The 18,158-nt window shown below is 57.7% G+C and overlaps 7 long non-coding RNA genes across 7 annotated transcripts; all 7 read left to right on the forward strand.

The window, feature by feature from the left end:
- Window positions 1-1,105: 1,105 nt before the first annotated feature.
- Window positions 1,106-1,450, forward strand: LOC142051241 (uncharacterized). The gene is made up of 3 exons (XR_012658370.1): window positions 1,106-1,165; window positions 1,251-1,290; window positions 1,380-1,450. It is a non-coding gene; the product is annotated as an uncharacterized LOC142051241 (long non-coding RNA).
- Window positions 1,451-3,250: 1,800 nt separating this feature from the next.
- LOC142051256 (uncharacterized) lies at window positions 3,251-3,892 on the forward strand. Its single transcript, XR_012658373.1, has 4 exons — window positions 3,251-3,316; window positions 3,402-3,441; window positions 3,531-3,607; window positions 3,702-3,892. It is a non-coding gene; the product is annotated as an uncharacterized LOC142051256 (long non-coding RNA).
- Window positions 3,893-5,401: 1,509 nt separating this feature from the next.
- LOC142051263 (uncharacterized) lies at window positions 5,402-5,914 on the forward strand. Its single transcript, XR_012658375.1, has 4 exons — window positions 5,402-5,467; window positions 5,553-5,592; window positions 5,682-5,758; window positions 5,853-5,914. It is a non-coding gene; the product is annotated as an uncharacterized LOC142051263 (long non-coding RNA).
- Window positions 5,915-7,701: 1,787 nt separating this feature from the next.
- Window positions 7,702-8,194, forward strand: LOC142051266 (uncharacterized). Its single transcript, XR_012658377.1, has 3 exons — window positions 7,702-7,743; window positions 7,833-7,909; window positions 8,004-8,194. It is a non-coding gene; the product is annotated as an uncharacterized LOC142051266 (long non-coding RNA).
- Window positions 8,195-9,703: 1,509 nt separating this feature from the next.
- LOC142051264 (uncharacterized) lies at window positions 9,704-10,216 on the forward strand. Its single transcript, XR_012658376.1, has 4 exons — window positions 9,704-9,769; window positions 9,855-9,894; window positions 9,984-10,060; window positions 10,155-10,216. It is a non-coding gene; the product is annotated as an uncharacterized LOC142051264 (long non-coding RNA).
- A 1,638-nt stretch (window positions 10,217-11,854) lies between these two features.
- Window positions 11,855-12,496, forward strand: LOC142051257 (uncharacterized). The gene is made up of 4 exons (XR_012658374.1): window positions 11,855-11,920; window positions 12,006-12,045; window positions 12,135-12,211; window positions 12,306-12,496. It is a non-coding gene; the product is annotated as an uncharacterized LOC142051257 (long non-coding RNA).
- A 1,509-nt stretch (window positions 12,497-14,005) lies between these two features.
- LOC142051252 (uncharacterized) lies at window positions 14,006-14,652 on the forward strand. Its single transcript, XR_012658372.1, has 4 exons — window positions 14,006-14,071; window positions 14,157-14,196; window positions 14,286-14,362; window positions 14,457-14,652. It is a non-coding gene; the product is annotated as an uncharacterized LOC142051252 (long non-coding RNA).
- Window positions 14,653-18,158: the final 3,506 nt, after the last annotated feature.

Below are 18,158 nucleotides of genomic sequence, written 5' to 3' on the forward strand. Positions count from 1 at the left end.
GGCTGAGGTCTTGAAGGCGGGCTGCTTGCGCATCGGTCTTGTCAGTTTTGAGAGGAAGCGCTTGTCCCCGCCCGCAAAGGTCTCGTCGTTTTCTGGCGTGGCGCTAGGAGCACGCGAGGGTTCTGCGCGTGCTCCTCTTACCGGATGGAGGTTTTCTGTACGTGCGTCGTCTCTCTCGCCGAGCGACGTGGCTTGTCTTTTTGAGGCGTGTCGTTGTTGGCGTTCTGTGTAGGGTTTGTCTGTGGTTGTGGCGTCTTGGCTTGGAGCCGCCCTGCCCGGGGCTGTAGCGTCAGGGCGAGGTGGCACAGGAGCGATGAGAGGCTATGGCTTATGTCTCAAAGTGCCTTGCTTCTGTGGGGGAAAAGATGTGTGGCCCTCTTAGCTCGAGCGGCCATTGTCAGTGGGTGAGAAAAAGAATTCCCATGGTGTCTTGTGGCCTCCCAGGGGATGACGGTAGCTGTCTGGGAGAGGGAGCTCCTGCTTCAGCGGAGCAGAGAGCATCTCAAGGGCGTTCTGGCTTGGATGTGGGTCGGGCGTAATGCTTGGTTTACGGTGTTTAGATGGCAGAGCAGGCCTAGCTGGGCTCTCGATGGGCTTGCTACCTGGCAACAAGGCCTGTGGAACGGCTAAGCTGTTGCTGTTCGTTGAGGGGACTTGTTCGATCTTTTTGCAGATGCCGAGGGAGGAGTCGTGCAGGGCGACGGAGGAGGGCCGAGGATAGCGCTGCAAGCAGGTGAGTTGGTGCGTGGTGTATGTAGAGGGAAGTGGTGACCGATGGCTCTGCGAGTGCAATATGGCATTAATATTTGAGGGTGCATGTGGTGGGCCAAGCGGGATCCGGGCACCGGAGGGGAACTGCACGGGGTGAGCAATGTTAGGTGAGCTGAAGTAGGGCCGTGTCTCTTTGGGCGTTGCCGTTAGAGTCGTGAACGACCCATCTTTGTGTCTTGCAGGTGGTGGTTGAGCTTGAACGTGGCAGTTGGATCTGAGGGCGTCCAGGTGGGTGAGCTGGTGAGGGAAAGGTGCGAGTCTTAGACGGGGATTGGTGTGGGTAGCCTGCCACTTCTGCAGCCTCTGAGCAGGCGCCTTTCTGCTTGGATTTTTGCAGGTGCCGCAATCAGCCTTTAGAGGGGAGACGACGCACGGCGACGAGAGGTCCGAGAAGGTGAGGCGATTGCGCTCAAGGCGGTGGTTCCGTACCAAGGTGTTGTGTGGCAAGCGGGTTGGAGCGTTTCTGTTTGGTTTTTCAGATGGTGTGCAGCTGCCTTTGGGACCGGATGCGCGTTTGAGGTGAGCTGGGTCGCAGACGGGCGGGGTGTGGGGCTGGGGAGATCTTCCTTTGGAAGTGCAGCGGTAACATGGTCTCCTGGTATCCCTAGGGGCCACAAGGGAGGACAACAGTGTGAGTTGGGCACGGCCACAGAGCAAGTGAGCAGAGCAGCTGGGCACATCTGAGGTAGACGGCTGCAGCGGCCCAGGTCTTTGTAGAGTGACGGGATGCTGACTGACAGGGCTGTTGTGCGGGGCTTGTGATTGTTTTTATTTTTCAGATGACGAAGAGGCAGCTGGTGCCTGGAGGAGTGACGTGTGCTCGTCCATCAGAAGGAAGGGACGCGGGAGGCTCCCGGCCCCTTGAAAGCTAAGTTGAGGCAACGGTGCTGGGGAAGGGGTTGGGGGAGCGAGGGGGGCACGGTTGGCTGTGGCAGGAAGGGGTTTTAAAGGGAGCGTAGGGGAGAGGGTTGTCTAGGAAGCAGTCCCCTTTGAGCAGGGGAACGGAGCGGGTTCCTCTGGAATATGACAGTAGTGTGCCCTGGGCAGGGCGGTTCCAGGCTGTGCGTGTCGTTGTGTAGTGCGTCTGTGTGTTTGGTGTTGGGTGTGTTTGACCGTTCTTGGGTCTCGGTTGTTCTTTGTTGCGTAGGATCGAGGCAGGTGCCTCGGCAGCGTTACTAGGGCCCGGTGAGGCCCTAGTCGCGGGCACGGCGCCCATCGGGCGCTTCTCTTTTGGCGTCGCCAGCTTCCGGCGTGGATCGTTTTGGCGTCTCGGGTGGTCCTGGCCGGTGGTGGCGTGCCGCGCCGTTCCCGGCCGCGTGAGCGGCTCTGCTCGCTAGCTGTCGCTTTTAGGGATTGGCGCTTCTTCCTTGCATCTTCAGGGGCTGAGGTCTTGAAGGCGGGCTGCTTGCGCATCGGTCTTGTCAGTTTTGAGAGGAAGCGCTTGTCCCCGCCCGCAAAGGTCTCGTCGTTTTCTGGCGTGGCGCTAGGAGCACGCGAGGGTTCTGCGCGTGCTCCTCTTACCGGATGGAGGTTTTCTGTACGTGCGTCGTCTCTCTCGCCGAGCGACGTGGCTTGTCTTTTTGAGGCGTGTCGTTGTTGGCGTTCTGTGTAGGGCTTGTCTGTGGTTGTGGCGTCTTGGCTTGGAGCCGCCCTGCCCGGGGCTGTAGCGTCAGGGCGAGGTGGCACAGGAGCGATGAGAGGCTATGGCTTATGTCTCAAAGTGCCTTGCTTCTGTGGGGGAAAAGATGTGTGGCCCTCTTAGCTCGAGCGGCCGTTGTCAGTGGGTGAGAAAAAGAATTCCCATGGTGTCTTGTGGCCTCCCAGGGGATGACGGTAGCTGTCTGGGAGAGGGAGCTCCTGCTTCAGCGGAGCAGAGAGCATCTCAAGGGCGTTCTGGCTTGGATGTGGGTCGGGCGTAATGCTTGGTTTACGGTGTTTAGATGGCAGAGCAGGCCTAGCTGGGCTCTCGATGGGCTTGCTACCTGGCAACAAGGCCTGTGGAACGGCTAAGCTGTTGCTGTTCGTTGAGGGGACTTGTTCGATCTTTTTGCAGATGCCGAGGGAGGAGTCGTGCAGGGCGACGGAGGAGGGCCGAGGATAGCGCTGCAAGCAGGTGAGTTGGTGCGTGGTGTATGTAGAGGGAAGTGGTGACCGATGGCTCTGCGAGTGCAATATGGCATTAATATTTGAGGGTGCATGTGGTGGGCCAAGCGGGATCCGGGCACCGGAGGGGAACTGCACGGGGTGAGCAATGTTAGGTGAGCTGAAGTAGGGCCGTGTCTCTTTGGGCGTTGCCGTCAGAGTCGTGAACGACCCATCTTTGTGTCTTGCAGGCGGTGGTCGAGCTTGAACGTGGCAGTTGGATCTGAGGGCGTCCAGGTGGGTGAGCTGGTGAGGGAAAGGTGCGAGTCTTAGACGGGGATTGGTGTGGGTAGCCTGCCACTTCTGCAGCCTCTGAGCAGGCGCCTTTCTGCTTGGATTTTTGCAGGTGCCGCAATCAGCCTTTAGAGGGGAGACGACGCACGGCGACGAGAGGTCCGAGAAGGTGAGGCGATTGCGCTCAAGGCGGTGGTTCCGTACCAAGGTGTTGTGTGGCAAGCGGGTTGGAGCGTTTCTGTTTGGTTTTTCAGATGGTGTGCAGCTGCCTTTGGGACCGGATGCGCGTTTGAGGTGAGCTGGGTCGCAGACGGGCGGGGTGTGGGGCTGGGGAGATCTTCCTTTGGAAGTGCAGCGGTAACATGGTCTCCTGGTATCCCTAGGGGCCACAAGGGAGGACAACAGTGTGAGTTGGGCACGGCCACAGAGCAAGTGAGCAGAGCAGCTGGGCGCATCTGAGGTAGACGGCTGCAGCGGCCCAGGTCTTTGTAGAGTGACGGGATGCTGACTGACAGGGCTGTTGTGCGGGGCTTGTGATTGTTTTTATTTTTCAGATGACGAAGAGGCAGCTGGTGCCTGGAGGAGTGACGTGTGCTCGTCCATCAGAAGGAAGGGACGCGGGAGACTCCCGGCCCCTTGAAAGCTAAGTTGAGGCAACGGTGCTGGGGAAGGGGTTGGGGGAGCGAGGGGGGCACGGTTGGCTGTGGCAGGAAGGGGTTTTAAAGGGAGCGTAGGGGAGAGGGTTGTCTAGGAAGCAGTCCCCTTTGAGCAGGGGAACGGAGCGGGTTCCTCTGGAATATGACAGTAGCGTGCCCTGGGCAGGGCGGTTCCAGGCTGTGCGTGTCGTTGTGTAGTGCGTCTGTGTGTTTGGTGTTGGGTGTGTTTGACCGTTCTTGGGTCTCGGTTGTTCTTTGTTGCGTAGGATCGAGGCAGGTGCCTCGGCAGCGTTACTAGGGCCCGGTGAGGCCCTAGTCGCGGGCACGGCGCCCATCGGGCGCTTCTCTTTTGGCGTCGCCAGCTTCCGGCGTGGATCGTTTTGGCGTCTCGGGTGGTCCTGGCCGGTGGTGGCGTGCCGCGCCGTTCCCGGCCGCGTGAGCGGCTCTGCTCGCTAGCTGTCGCTTTTAGGGATTGGCGCTTCTTCCTTGCATCTTCAGGGGCTGAGGTCTTGAAGGCGGGCTGCTTGCGCATCGGTCTTGTCAGTTTTGAGAGGAAGCGCTTGTCCCCGCCCGCAAAGGTCTCGTCGTTTTCTGGCGTGGCGCTAGGAGCACGCGAGGGTTCTGCGCGTGCTCCTCTTACCGGATGGAGGTTTTCTGTACGTGCGTCGTCTCTCTCGCCGAGCGACGTGGCTTGTCTTTTTGAGGCGTGTCGTTGTTGGCGTTCTGTGTAGGGTTTGTCTGTGGTTGTGGCGTCTTGGCTTGGAGCCGCCCTGCCCGGGGCTGTAGCGTCAGGGCGAGGTGGCACAGGAGCGATGAGAGGCTATGGCTTATGCCTCAAAGTGCCTTGCTTCTGTGGGGGAAAAGATGTGTGGCCCTCTTAGCTCGAGCGGCCGTTGTCAGTGGGTGAGAAAAAGAATTCCCATGGTGTCTTGTGGCCTCCCAGGGGATGACGGTAGCTGTCTGGGAGAGGGAGCTCCTGCTTCAGCGGAGCAGAGAGCATCTCAAGGGCGTTCTGGCTTGGATGTGGGTCGGGCGTAATGCTTGGTTTACGGTGTTTAGATGGCAGAGCAGGCCTAGCTGGGCTCTCGATGGGCTTGCTACCTGGCAACAAGGCCTGTGGAACGGCTAAGCTGTTGCTGTTCGTTGAGGGGACTTGTTCGATCTTTTTGCAGATGCCGAGGGAGGAGTCGTGCAGGGCGACGGAGGAGGGCCGAGGATAGCGCTGCAAGCAGGTGAGTTGGTGCGTGGTGTATGTAGAGGGAAGTGGTGACCGATGGCTCTGCGAGTGCAATATGGCATTAATATTTGAGGGTGCATGTGGTGGGCCAAGCGGGATCCGGGCACCGGAGGGGAACTGCACGGGGTGAGCAATGTTAGGTGAGCTGAAGTAGGGCCGTGTCTCTTTGGGCGTTGCCGTTAGAGTCGTGAACGACCCATCTTTGTGTCTTGCAGGCGGTGGTCGAGCTTGAACGTGGCAGTTGGATCTGAGGGCGTCCAGGTGGGTGAGCTGGTGAGGGAAAGGTGCGAGTCTTAGACGGGGATTGGTGTGGGTAGCCTGCCACTTCTGCAGCCTCTGAGCAGGCGCCTTTCTGCTTGGATTTTTGCAGGTGCCGCAATCAGCCTTTAGAGGGGAGACGACGCACGGCGACGAGAGGTCCGAGAAGGTGAGGCGATTGCGCTCAAGGCGGTGGTTCCGTACCAAGGTGTTGTGTGGCAAGCGGGTTGGAGCGTTTCTGTTTGGTTTTTCAGATGGTGTGCAGCTGCCTTTGGGACCGGATGCGCGTTTGAGGTGAGCTGGGTCGCAGACGGGCGGGGTGTGGGGCTGGGGAGATCTTCCTTTGGAAGTGCAGCGGTAACATGGTCTCCTGGTATCCCTAGGGGCCACAAGGGAGGACAACAGTGTGAGTTGGGCACGGCCACAGAGCAAGTGAGCAGAGCAGCTGGGCGCATCTGAGGTAGACGGCTGCAGCGGCCCAGGTCTTTGTAGAGTGACGGGATGCTGACTGACAGGGCTGTTGTGCGGGGCTTGTGATTGTTTTTATTTTTCAGATGACGAAGAGGCAGCTGGTGCCTGGAGGAGTGACGTGTGCTCGTCCATCAGAAGGAAGGGACGCGGGAGGCTCCCGGCCCCTTGAAAGCTAAGTTGAGGCAACGGTGCTGGGGAAGGGGTTGGGGGAGCGAGGGGGGCACGGTTGGCTGTGGCAGGAAGGGGTTTTAAAGGGAGCGTAGGGGAGAGGGTTGTCTAGGAAGCAGTCCCCTTTGAGCAGGGGAACAGAGCGGGTTCCTCTGGAATATGACAGTAGCGTGCCCTGGGCAGGGCGGTTCCAGGCTGTGCGTGTCGTTGTGTAGTGCGTCTGTGTGTTTGGTGTTGGGTGTGTTTGACCGTTCTTGGGTCTCGGTTGTTCTTTGTTGCGTAGGATCGAGGCAGGTGCCTCGGCAGCGTTACTAGGGCCCGGTGAGGCCCTAGTCGCGGGCACGGCGCCCATCGGGCGCTTCTCTTTTGGCGTCGCCAGCTTCCGGCGTGGATCGTTTTGGCGTCTCGGGTGGTCCTGGCCGGTGGTGGCGTGCCGCGCCGTTCCCGGCCGCGTGAGCGGCTCTGCTCGCTAGCTGTCGCTTTTAGGGATTGGCGCTTCTTCCTTGCATCTTCAGGGGCTGAGGTCTTGAAGGCGGGCTGCTTGCGCATCGGTCTTGTCAGTTTTGAGAGGAAGCGCTTGTCCCCGCCCGCAAAGGTCTCGTCGTTTTCTGGCGTGGCGCTAGGAGCACGCGAGGGTTCTGCGCGTGCTCCTCTTACCGGATGGAGGTTTTCTGTACGTGCGTCGTCTCTCTCGCCGAGCGACGTGGCTTGTCTTTTTGAGGCGTGTCGTTGTTGGCGTTCTGTGTAGGGCTTGTCTGTGGTTGTGGCGTCTTGGCTTGGAGCCGCCCTGCCCGGGGCTGTAGCGTCAGGGCGAGGTGGCACAGGAGCGATGAGAGGCTATGGCTTATGCCTCAAAGTGCCTTGCTTCTGTGGGGGAAAAGATGTGTGGCCCTCTTAGCTCGAGCGGCCGTTGTCAGTGGGTGAGAAAAAGAATTCCCATGGTGTCTTGTGGCCTCCCAGGGGATGACGGTAGCTGTCTGGGAGAGGGAGCTCCTGCTTCAGCGGAGCAGAGAGCATCTCAAGGGCGTTCTGGCTTGGATGTGGGTCGGGCGTAATGCTTGGTTTACGGTGTTTAGATGGCAGAGCAGGCCTAGCTGGGCTCTCGATGGGCTTGCTACCTGGCAACAAGGCCTGTGGAACGGCTAAGCTGTTGCTGTTCGTTGAGGGGACTTGTTCGATCTTTTTGCAGATGCCGAGGGAGGAGTCGTGCAGGGCGACGGAGGAGGGCCGAGGATAGCGCTGCAAGCAGGTGAGTTGGTGCGTGGTGTATGTAGAGGGAAGTGGTGACCGATGGCTCTGCGAGTGCAGTATGGCATTAATATTTGAGGGTGCATGTGGTGGGCCAAGCGGGATCCGGGCACCGGAGGGGAACTGCACGGGGTGAGCAATGTTAGGTGAGCTGAAGTAGGGCCGTGTCTCTTTGGGCGTTGCCGTTAGAGTCGTGAACGACCCATCTTTGTGTCTTGCAGGCGGTGGTCGAGCTTGAACGTGGCAGTTGGATCTGAGGGCGTCCAGGTGGGTGAGCTGGTGAGGGAAAGGTGCGAGTCTTAGACGGGGATTGGTGTGGGTAGCCTGCCACGTCTGCAGCCTCTGAGCAGGCGCCTTTCTGCTTGGATTTTTGCAGGTGCCGCAATCAGCCTTTAGAGGAGAGACGACGCACGGCGACGAGAGGTCCGAGAAGGTGAGGCGATTGCGCTCAAGGCGGTGGTTCCGTACCAAGGTGTTGTGTGGCAAGCGGGTTGGAGCGTTTCTGTTTGGTTTTTCAGATGGTGTGCAGCTGCCTTTGGGACCGGATGCGCGTTTGAGGTGAGCTGGGTCGCAGACGGGCGGGGTGTGGGGCTGGGGAGATCTTCCTTTGGAAGTGCAGCGGTAACATGGTCTCCTGGTATCCCTAGGGGCCACAAGGGAGGACAACAGTGTGAGTTGGGCACGGCCACAGAGCAAGTGAGCAGAGCAGCTGGGCGCATCTGAGGTAGACGGCTGCAGCGGCCCAGGTCTTTGTAGAGTGACGGGATGCTGACTGACAGGGCTGTTGTGCGGGGCTTGTGATTGTTTTTATTTGTCAGATGACGAAGAGGCAGCTGGTGCCTGGAGGAGTGACGTGTGCTCGTCCATCAGAAGGAAGGGACGCGGGAGACTCCCGGCCCCTTGAAAGCTAAGTTGAGGCAACGGTGCTGGGGAAGGGGTTGGGGGAGCGAGGGGGGCACGGTTGGCTGTGGCAGGAAGGGGTTTTAAAGGGAGCGTAGGGGAGAGGGTTGTCTAGGAAGCAGTCCCCTTTGAGCAGGGGAACGGAGCGGGTTCCTCTGGAATATGACAGTAGCGTGCCCTGGGCAGGGCGGTTCCAGGCTGTGCGTGTCGTTGTGTAGTGCGTCTGTGTGTTTGGTGTTGGGTGTGTTTGACCGTTCTTGGGTCTCGGTTGTTCTTTGTTGCGTAGGATCGAGGCAGGTGCCTCGGCAGCGTTACTAGGGCCCGGTGAGGCCCTAGTCGCGGGCACGGCGCCCATCGGGCGCTTCTCTTTTGGCGTCGCCAGCTTCCGGCGTGGATCGTTTTGGCGTCTCGGGTGGTCCTGGCCGGTGGTGGCGTGCCGCGCCGTTCCCGGCCGCGTGAGCGGCTCTGCTCGCTAGCTGTCGCTTTTAGGGATTGGCGCTTCTTCCTTGCATCTTCAGGGGCTGAGGTCTTGAAGGCGGGCTGCTTGCGCATCCGTCTTGTCAGTTTTGAGAGGAAGCGCTTGTCCCCGCCCGCAAAGGTCTCGTCGTTTTCTGGCGTGGCGCTAGGAGCACGCGAGGGTTCTGCGCGTGCTCCTCTTACCGGATGGAGGTTTTCTGTACGTGCGTCGTCTCTCTCGCCGAGCGACGTGGCTTGTCTTTTTGAGGCGTGTCGTTGTTGGCGTTCTGTGTAGGGCTTGTCTGTGGTTGTGGCGTCTTGGCTTGGAGCCGCCCTGCCCGGGGCTGTAGCGTCAGGGCGAGGTGGCACAGGAGCGATGAGAGGCTATGGCTTATGCCTCAAAGTGCCTTGCTTCTGTGGGGGAAAAGATGTGTGGCCCTCTTAGCTCGAGCGGCCGTTGTCAGTGGGTGAGAAAAAGAATTCCCATGGTGTCTTGTGGCCTCCCAGGGGATGACGGTAGCTGTCTGGGAGAGGGAGCTCCTGCTTCAGCGGAGCAGAGAGCATCTCAAGGGCGTTCTGGCTTGGATGTGGGTCGGGCGTAATGCTTGGTTTACGGTGTTTAGATGGCAGAGCAGGCCTAGCTGGGCTCTCGATGGGCTTGCTACCTGGCAACAAGGCCTGTGGAACGGCTAAGCTGTTGCTGTTCGTTGAGGGGACTTGTTCGATCTTTTTGCAGATGCCGAGGGAGGAGTCGTGCAGGGCGACGGAGGAGGGCCGAGGATAGCGCTGCAAGCAGGTGAGTTGGTGCGTGGTGTATGTAGAGGGAAGTGGTGACCGATGGCTCTGCGAGTGCAATATGGCATTAATATTTGAGGGTGCATGTGGTGGGCCAAGCGGGATCCGGGCACCGGAGGGGAACTGCACGGGGTGAGCAATGTTAGGTGAGCTGAAGTAGGGCCGTGTCTCTTTGGGCGTTGCCGTTAGAGTCGTGAACGACCCATCTTTGTGTCTTGCAGGCGGTGGTCGAGCTTGAACGTGGCAGTTGGATCTGAGGGCGTCCAGGTGGGTGAGCTGGTGAGGGAAAGGTGCGAGTCTTAGACGGGGATTGGTGTGGGTAGCCTGCCACGTCTGCAGCCTCTGAGCAGGCGCCTTTCTGCTTGGATTTTTGCAGGTGCCGCAATCAGCCTTTAGAGGGGAGACGACGCACGGCGACGAGAGGTCCGAGAAGGTGAGGCGATTGCGCTCAAGGCGGTGGTTCCGTACCAAGGTGTTGTGTGGCAAGCGGGTTGGAGCGTTTCTGTTTGGTTTTTCAGATGGTGTGCAGCTGCCTTTGGGACCGGATGCGCGTTTGAGGTGAGCTGGGTCGCAGACGGGCGGGGTGTGGGGCTGGGGAGATCTTCCTTTGGAAGTGCAGCGGTAACATGGTCTCCTGGTATCCCTAGGGGCCACAAGGGAGGACAACAGTGTGAGTTGGGCACGGCCACAGAGCAAGTGAGCAGAGCAGCTGGGCGCATCTGAGGTAGACGGCTGCAGCGGCCCAGGTCTTTGTAGAGTGACGGGATGCTGACTGACAGGGCTGTTGTGCGGGGCTTGTGATTGTTTTTATTTTTCAGATGACGAAGAGGCAGCTGGTGCCTGGAGGAGTGACGTGTGCTCGTCCATCAGAAGGAAGGGACGCGGGAGGCTCCCGGCCCCTTGAAAGCTAAGTTGAGGCAACGGTGCTGGGGAAGGGGTTGGGGGAGCGAGGGGGGCACGGTTGGCTGTGGCAGGAAGGGGTTTTAAAGGGAGCATAGGGGAGAGGGTTGTCTAGGAAGCAGTCCCCTTTGAGCAGGGGAACGGAGCGGGTTCCTCTGGAATATGACAGTAGCGTGCCCTGGGCAGGGCGGTTCCAGGCTGTGCGTGTCGTTGTGTAGTGCGTCTGTGTGTTTGGTGTTGGGTGTGTTTGACCGTTCTTGGGTCTCGGTTGTTCTTTGTTGCGTAGGATCGAGGCAGGTGCCTCGGCAGCGTTACTAGGGCCCGGTGAGGCCCTAGTCGCGGGCACGGCGCCCATCGGGCGCTTCTCTTTTGGCGTCGCCAGCTTCCGGCGTGGATCGTTTTGGCGTCTCGGGTGGTCCTGGCCGGTGGTGGCGTGCCGCGCCGTTCCCGGCTGCGTGAGCGGCTCTGCTCGCTAGCTGTCGCTTTTAGGGATTGGCGCTTCTTCCTTGCATCTTCAGGGGCTGAGGTCTTGAAGGCGGGCTGCTTGCGCATCGGTCTTGTCAGTTTTGAGAGGAAGCGCTTGTCCCCGCCCGCAAAGGTCTCGTCGTTTTCTGGCGTGGCGCTAGGAGCACGCGAGGGTTCTGCGCGTGCTCCTCTTACCGGATGGAGGTTTTCTGTACGTGCGTCGTCTCTCTCGCCGAGCGACGTGGCTTGTCTTTTTGAGGCGTGTCGTTGTTGGCGTTCTGTGTAGGGTTTGTCTGTGGTTGTGGCGTCTTGGCTTGGAGCCGCCCTGCCCGGGGCTGTAGCGTCAGGGCGAGGTGGCACAGGAGCGATGAGAGGCTATGGCTTATGCCTCAAAGTGCCTTGCTTCTGTGGGGGAAAAGATGTGTGGCCCTCTTAGCTCGAGCGGCCGTTGTCAGTGGGTGAGAAAAAGAATTCCCATGGTGTCTTGTGGCCTCCCAGGGGATGACGGTAGCTGTCTGGGAGAGGGAGCTCCTGCTTCAGCGGAGCAGAGAGCATCTCAAGGGCGTTCTGGCTTGGATGTGGGTCGGGCGTAATGCTTGGTTTACGGTGTTTAGATGGCAGAGCAGGCCTAGCTGGGCTCTCGATGGGCTTGCTACCTGGCAACAAGGCCTGTGGAACGGCTAAGCTGTTGCTGTTCGTTGAGGGGACTTGTTCGATCTTTTTGCAGATGCCGAGGGAGGAGTCGTGCAGGGCGACGGAGGAGGGCCGAGGATAGCGCTGCAAGCAGGTGAGTTGGTGCGTGGTGTATGTAGAGGGAAGTGGTGACCGATGGCTCTGCGAGTGCAATATGGCATTAATATTTGAGGGTGCATGTGGTGGGCCAAGCGGGATCCGGGCACCGGAGGGGAACTGCACGGGGTGAGCAATGTTAGGTGAGCTGAAGTAGGGCCGTGTCTCTTTGGGCGTTGCCGTTAGAGTCGTGAACGACCCATCTTTGTGTCTTGCAGGCGGTGGTCGAGCTTGAACGTGGCAGTTGGATCTGAGGGCGTCCAGGTGGGTGAGCTGGTGAGGGAAAGGTGCGAGTCTTAGACGGGGATTGGTGTGGGTAGCCTGCCACTTCTGCAGCCTCTGAGCAGGCGCCTTTCTGCTTGGATTTTTGCAGGTGCCGCAATCAGCCTTTAGAGGGGAGACGACGCACGGCGACGAGAGGTCCGAGAAGGTGAGGCGATTGCGCTCAAGGCGGTGGTTCCGTACCAAGGTGTTGTGTGGCAAGCGGGTTGGAGCGTTTCTGTTTGGTTTTTCAGATGGTGTGCAGCTGCCTTTGGGACCGGATGCGCGTTTGAGGTGAGCTGGGTCGCAGACGGGCGGGGTGTGGGGCTGGGGAGATCTTCCTTTGGAAGTGCAGCGGTAACATGGTCTCCTGGTATCCCTAGGGGCCACAAGGGAGGACAACAGTGTGAGTTGGGCACGGCCACAGAGCAAGTGAGCAGAGCAGCTGGGCGCATCTGAGGTAGACGGCTGCAGCGGCCCAGGTCTTTGTAGAGTGACGGGATGCTGACTGACAGGGCTGTTGTGCGGGGCTTGTGATTGTTTTTATTTTTCAGATGACGAAGAGGCAGCTGGTGCCTGGAGGAGTGACGTGTGCTCGTCCATCAGAAGGAAGGGACGCGGGAGACTCCCGGCCCCTTGAAAGCTAAGTTGAGGCAACGGTGCTGGGGAAGGGGTTGGGGGAGCGAGGGGGGCACGGTTGGCTGTGGCAGGAAGGGGTTTTAAAGGGAGCGTAGGGGAGAGGGTTGTCTAGGAAGCAGTCCCCTTTGAGCAGGGGAACGGAGCGGGTTCCTCTGGAATATGACAGTAGCGTGCCCTGGGCAGGGCGGTTCCAGGCTGTGCGTGTCGTTGTGTAGTGCGTCTGTGTGTTTGGTGTTGGGTGTGTTTGACCGTTCTTGGGTCTCGGTTGTTCTTTGTTGCGTAGGATCGAGGCAGGTGCCTCGGCAGCGTTACTAGGGCCCGGTGAGGCCCTAGTCGCGGGCACGGCGCCCATCGGGCGCTTCTCTTTTGGCGTCGCCAGCTTCCGGCGTGGATCGTTTTGGCGTCTCGGGTGGTCCTGGCCGGTGGTGGCGTGCCGCGCCGTTCCCGGCCGCGTGAGCGGCTCTGCTCGCTAGCTGTCGCTTTTAGGGATTGGCGCTTCTTCCTTGCATCTTCAGGGGCTGAGGTCTTGAAGGCGGGCTGCTTGCGCATCCGTCTTGTCAGTTTTGAGAGGAAGCGCTTGTCCCCGCCCGCAAAGGTCTCGTCGTTTTCTGGCGTGGCGCTAGGAGCACGCGAGGGTTCTGCGCGTGCTCCTCTTACCGGATGGAGGTTTTCTGTACGTGCGTCGTCTCTCTCGCCGAGCGACGTGGCTTGTCTTTTTGAGGCGTGTCGTTGTTGGCGTTCTGTGTAGGGCTTGTCTGTGGTTGTGGCGTCTTGGCTTGGAGCCGCCCTGCCCGGGGCTGTAGCGTCAGGGCGAGGTGGCACAGGAGCGATGAGAGGCTATGGCTTATGTCTCAAAGTGCCTTGCTTCTGTGGGGGAAAAGATGTGTGGCCCTCTTAGCTCGAGCGGCCGTTGTCAGTGGGTGAGAAAAAGAATTCCCATGGTGTCTTGTGGCCTCCCAGGGGATGACGGTAGCTGTCTGGGAGAGGGAGCTCCTGCTTCAGCGGAGCAGAGAGCATCTCAAGGGCGTTCTGGCTTGGATGTGGGTCGGGCGTAATGCTTGGTTTACGGTGTTTAGATGGCAGAGCAGGCCTAGCTGGGCTCTCGATGGGCTTGCTACCTGGCAACAAGGCCTGTGGAACGGCTAAGCTGTTGCTGTTCGTTGAGGGGACTTGTTCGATCTTTTTGCAGATGCCGAGGGAGGAGTCGTGCAGGGCGACGGAGGAGGGCCGAGGATAGCGCTGCAAGCAGGTGAGTTGGTGCGTGGTGTATGTAGAGGGAAGTGGTGACCGATGGCTCTGCGAGTGCAATATGGCATTAATATTTGAGGGTGCATGTGGTGGGCCAAGCGGGATCCGGGCACCGGAGGGGAACTGCACGGGGTGAGCAATGTTAGGTGAGCTGAAGTAGGGCCGTGTCTCTTTGGGCGTTGCCGTCAGAGTCGTGAACGACCCATCTTTGTGTCTTGCAGGCGGTGGTCGAGCTTGAACGTGGCAGTTGGATCTGAGGGCGTCCAGGTGGGTGAGCTGGTGAGGGAAAGGTGCGAGTCTTAGACGGGGATTGGTGTGGGTAGCCTGCCACTTCTGCAGCCTCTGAGCAGGCGCCTTTCTGCTTGGATTTTTGCAGGTGCCGCAATCAGCCTTTAGAGGGGAGACGACGCACGGCGACGAGAGGTCCGAGAAGGTGAGGCGATTGCGCTCAAGGCGGTGGTTCCGTACCAAGGTGTTGTGTGGCAAGCGGGTTGGAGCGTTTCTGTTTGGTTTTTCAGATGGTGTGCAGCTGCCTTTGGGACCGGATGCGCGTTTGAGGTGAGCTGGGTCGCAGACGGGCGGGGTGTGGGGCTGGGGAGATCTTCCTTTGGAAGTGCAGCGGTAACATGGTCTCCTGGTATCCCTAGGGGCCACAAGGGAGGACAACAGTGTGAGTTGGGCACGGCCACAGAGCAAGTGAGCAGAGCAGCTGGGCGCATCTGAGGTAGACGGCTGCAGCGGCCCAGGTCTTTGTAGAGTGACGGGATGCTGACTGACAGGGCTGTTGTGCGGGGCTTGTGATTGTTTTTATTTTTCAGATGACGAAGAGGCAGCTGGTGCCTGGAGGAGTGACGTGTGCTCGTCCATCAGAAGGAAGGGACGCGGGAGACTCCCGGCCCCTTGAAAGCTAAGTTGAGGCAACGGTGCTGGGGAAGGGGTTGGGGGAGCGAGGGGGGCACGGTTGGCTGTGGCAGGAAGGGGTTTTAAAGGGAGCGTAGGGGAGAGGGTTGTCTAGGAAGCAGTCCCCTTTGAGCAGGGGAACGGAGCGGGTTCCTCTGGAATATGACAGTAGCGTGCCCTGGGCAGGGCGGTTCCAGGCTGTGCGTGTCGTTGTGTAGTGCGTCTGTGTGTTTGGTGTTGGGTGTGTTTGACCGTTCTTGGGTCTCGGTTGTTCTTTGTTGCGTAGGATCGAGGCAGGTGCCTCGGCAGCGTTACTAGGGCCCGGTGAGGCCCTAGTCGCGGGCACGGCGCCCATCGGGCGCTTCTCTTTTGGCGTCGCCAGCTTCCGGCGTGGATCGTTTTGGCGTCTCGGGTGGTCCTGGCCGGTGGTGGCGTGCCGCGCCGTTCCCGGCCGCGTGAGCGGCTCTGCTCGCTAGCTGTCGCTTTTAGGGATTGGCGCTTCTTCCTTGCATCTTCAGGGGCTGAGGTCTTGAAGGCGGGCTGCTTGCGCATCCGTCTTGTCAGTTTTGAGAGGAAGCGCTTGTCCCCGCCCGCAAAGGTCTCGTCGTTTTCTGGCGTGGCGCTAGGAGCACGCGAGGGTTCTGCGCGTGCTCCTCTTACCGGATGGAGGTTTTCTGTACGTGCGTCGTCTCTCTCGCCGAGCGACGTGGCTTGTCTTTTTGAGGCGTGTCGTTGTTGGCGTTCTGTGTAGGGCTTGTCTGTGGTTGTGGCGTCTTGGCTTGGAGCCGCCCTGCCCGGGGCTGTAGAGTCAGGGCGAGGTGGCACAGGAGCATTTGAGGTGAACTGGGTTGCAGAGAAGAGGGGTGTGGACCTGGTGATTTTTTTAGGAATGGCAATGGCAACTCTATGTGCTTTTATCTCTAGTGGCCGCAAAGGATGGTGACTGTCGAAGTGCAGCATGGGTAAGGAACAGGTAAGAGGAGAAGCTAGGTGCATGTGAGGTGGGGGATGTTGCGGGGTAGGTCCTTGTGCAGCGATGTGATGGTGACAATGCTATTGAGTGTGGATTGTTGTGGGGTTTTTTTTAGGTGAAGGAATATATGTTCCTCCCTTTGGTAACCATCATCTTTGGGTGACTGCACGCTACTAAATTTCCTCTGACACTTGTACGGTTTAATGCACGTACTGTTGTATTAGTGTATGTATATGCCTGCACAGATTCCTTCAGCTCTTTTTTTGTTGGAACATATCTATGTAGTTTCTATTGTGCAGTTCTTTATTGTTGTGTATCTGTATAGCTATCCTGTGTGGCTGAGTGTGTGTACCTAGGCACTTACCTCCGCTGCCTTGTACTGTTGCACATATGTAGTGCTTGTTGTACCCTGTTTGCCTGTTGTAGTTGAGTGAATGTCCATAGTTAATCTACCACTGCAGCGTGGCGGAAGTATCTGCCCGTGTACATCATTGCTGCGTGTGATCGATTAGAGCTGGTGTTGTATCGTTGGATGTACATTCACACATCCTTGCGTAGTGAGGTTGAGTGAATGCAGAAGTCAGTATTGGCTGCCTGTGTTCTATGGGTGAATGTAGTTTGAAATGAACCAAGGACACGGGTAGTTACATATATTTTGTTGAAACTGTCTTTGATAAGGTTGTGCAGTTTGGGGTGTTCATGGTGTTTTGAGGGGTGGGTTTGGTGGTGGTAGCTAACAGCAAACTTCTTCCACAGGATTAAAACAAAAAATTAGAATAAAAAAACCCCAGCTGGGGGATTCTTTTTTCTCCCCCGGCTGGGTTTTTTTTTTTTCCCTGGTCCTGGCTGCTCTGTGAGGCGACGTTCATCGCCAATGTTTGGGCAGAGGTCAGGCTCTGGGACGGGGTTTTGGCAGGCAGGGCAATTTTTTGAGGCGCCTGGGAGCGGAGTTCCCAGGGAGCGCCGGAGGAGCAGGGCGACAGGTGGTGGGACCGGCTTGGTGGAGAGGAAGGAGTGATAGACACGGTGGGCAGATGAGCGGTCTGTTGGAAACCTTTGTGAGGTTGCCGGGTTGAATGTGTGTGTCAGTAGAGGTCTGATGTTCGGTGGTGTGGGGTGTTGTTGGAGATGTTCCTGTGGGGCTGAGATGCAGTCTTTGAAGAGGCATAGAGATGGGGGAATTTCTGAATCTGGGTTTTGTCTTCCATGGCTGGTGCTGGTTTCCTGAAGTGTTTATAGGCATTCTACAGCCAGTGTGTCAGGCAATGTGTAATACGCATGTTTGGGTGGCTGTCCCTCTAGGCATAGGGTTTTGTGTGCTGTCTGGGTATATGGCATTGAAGGGTTGATTTTTGGATGTATGATATGATAGGTCTAGCTCGGTGTTGATGAAATTGCATACAGTGGGTTTTGGGTATGGGGAGTTGGAGTAGGTGGCCATTGTTTAGGTGGGGCAGCTTGAGAATGATGTGGGTTTACGGTCATTGTGTATGCCTAGGGTGTAGCGAAGTACCTTCGGTGTGGTTAGCGTATGTTATAAGGATGCTGGTTTGTCTGTCATAGGGGTGTTGAAGTCTAAGGTCTGCAGAGATGAGAGAAGGCATGTTGTCAGCTGATCGGTAGTATGCGTCACAGAGGCAGTGTGGATTGGAAGAGGAAAAGGTATATTAGCAAAGCAGTAAGTGGACTACATAAGGAGAGAGAGCTTTGTGCCTAAGGTAACAGGGTCTGAGGCTCAGGTGGTAAGCGCTTGCTAGGAGCCTAAAGGAGTTACAGTTGTAGTATAATTAGAGGACTAATGAGTAAGAGGTGACCCAATTAGTCGGGATGGGAAGTATTGGACCTAGGGAGGTAATGTTATCCTTGCAGAAGTGAATTATGGCAATGAGAGGAGACAGGTACTGCTCAGTAGATGAATGAACGGTAGAAATGGATTTATCCAGGGGGAAAAAGGAGTTTAAGTGTAGGACATGTTGTCTAATACAGTGATTGTATTAGTAACAGCAAATAACTGCATGGGCCTAAGTGCTACCCCTTGGCCTCAGAGCAAGGACAAGATTGAAGTGTGGATGTAGAGACGTGTACAAGCATGTAGAGGTGTTGCTGTGGAGCTAGGTAAGGAATAAGGGTAATGATGAAGTCGGTATTGGAGGGAGAGGAGTGAGGCAGGCTGAGTAAATGTAGTTGTGTGAGGAGGAAAAGAAATGTTGCAGTAGTAGGTATTGTAAGTTGTGGAAACACATATGTTGTTTACATGCAGCGAGGGCAGTTAGGTGTGGGGAGGCAGGGCACTTTGTTACCATATCGTTAGCATGGGAAAACTTCAATGTGGTGTGGTAACAGAAATGAAGGCCGTTAGGAGTTGTGCACATCATGCCTCTGTTACATTGCAGGTGGAGAGGTCCCAGAGGAATGCGACAGGTGGAAAAGCACGCTTTATGTCTGGTGTTTCCCAAAACTGGAGGTATAATAAAGGAGCATAACTAATACAATAAAAAAGTAAATGAAAACATGTGTCTCATTGTTTTATTCAGGCCTCCTGTGTGTTATTTGTGGGTGGGGTGGAATTTCCAGTGGGTGGCATTCAATCACAGGGCTCGATGTAGCCCTTAAACTCTATGGGAGGTAATTAAAGGAAAAAAAGCGG

This window comes from Phalacrocorax aristotelis, unplaced genomic scaffold (assembly GCF_949628215.1).
Source record: "Phalacrocorax aristotelis unplaced genomic scaffold, bGulAri2.1 scaffold_108, whole genome shotgun sequence".
Lineage (NCBI taxonomy): Eukaryota > Metazoa > Chordata > Aves > Suliformes > Phalacrocoracidae > Phalacrocorax > Phalacrocorax aristotelis.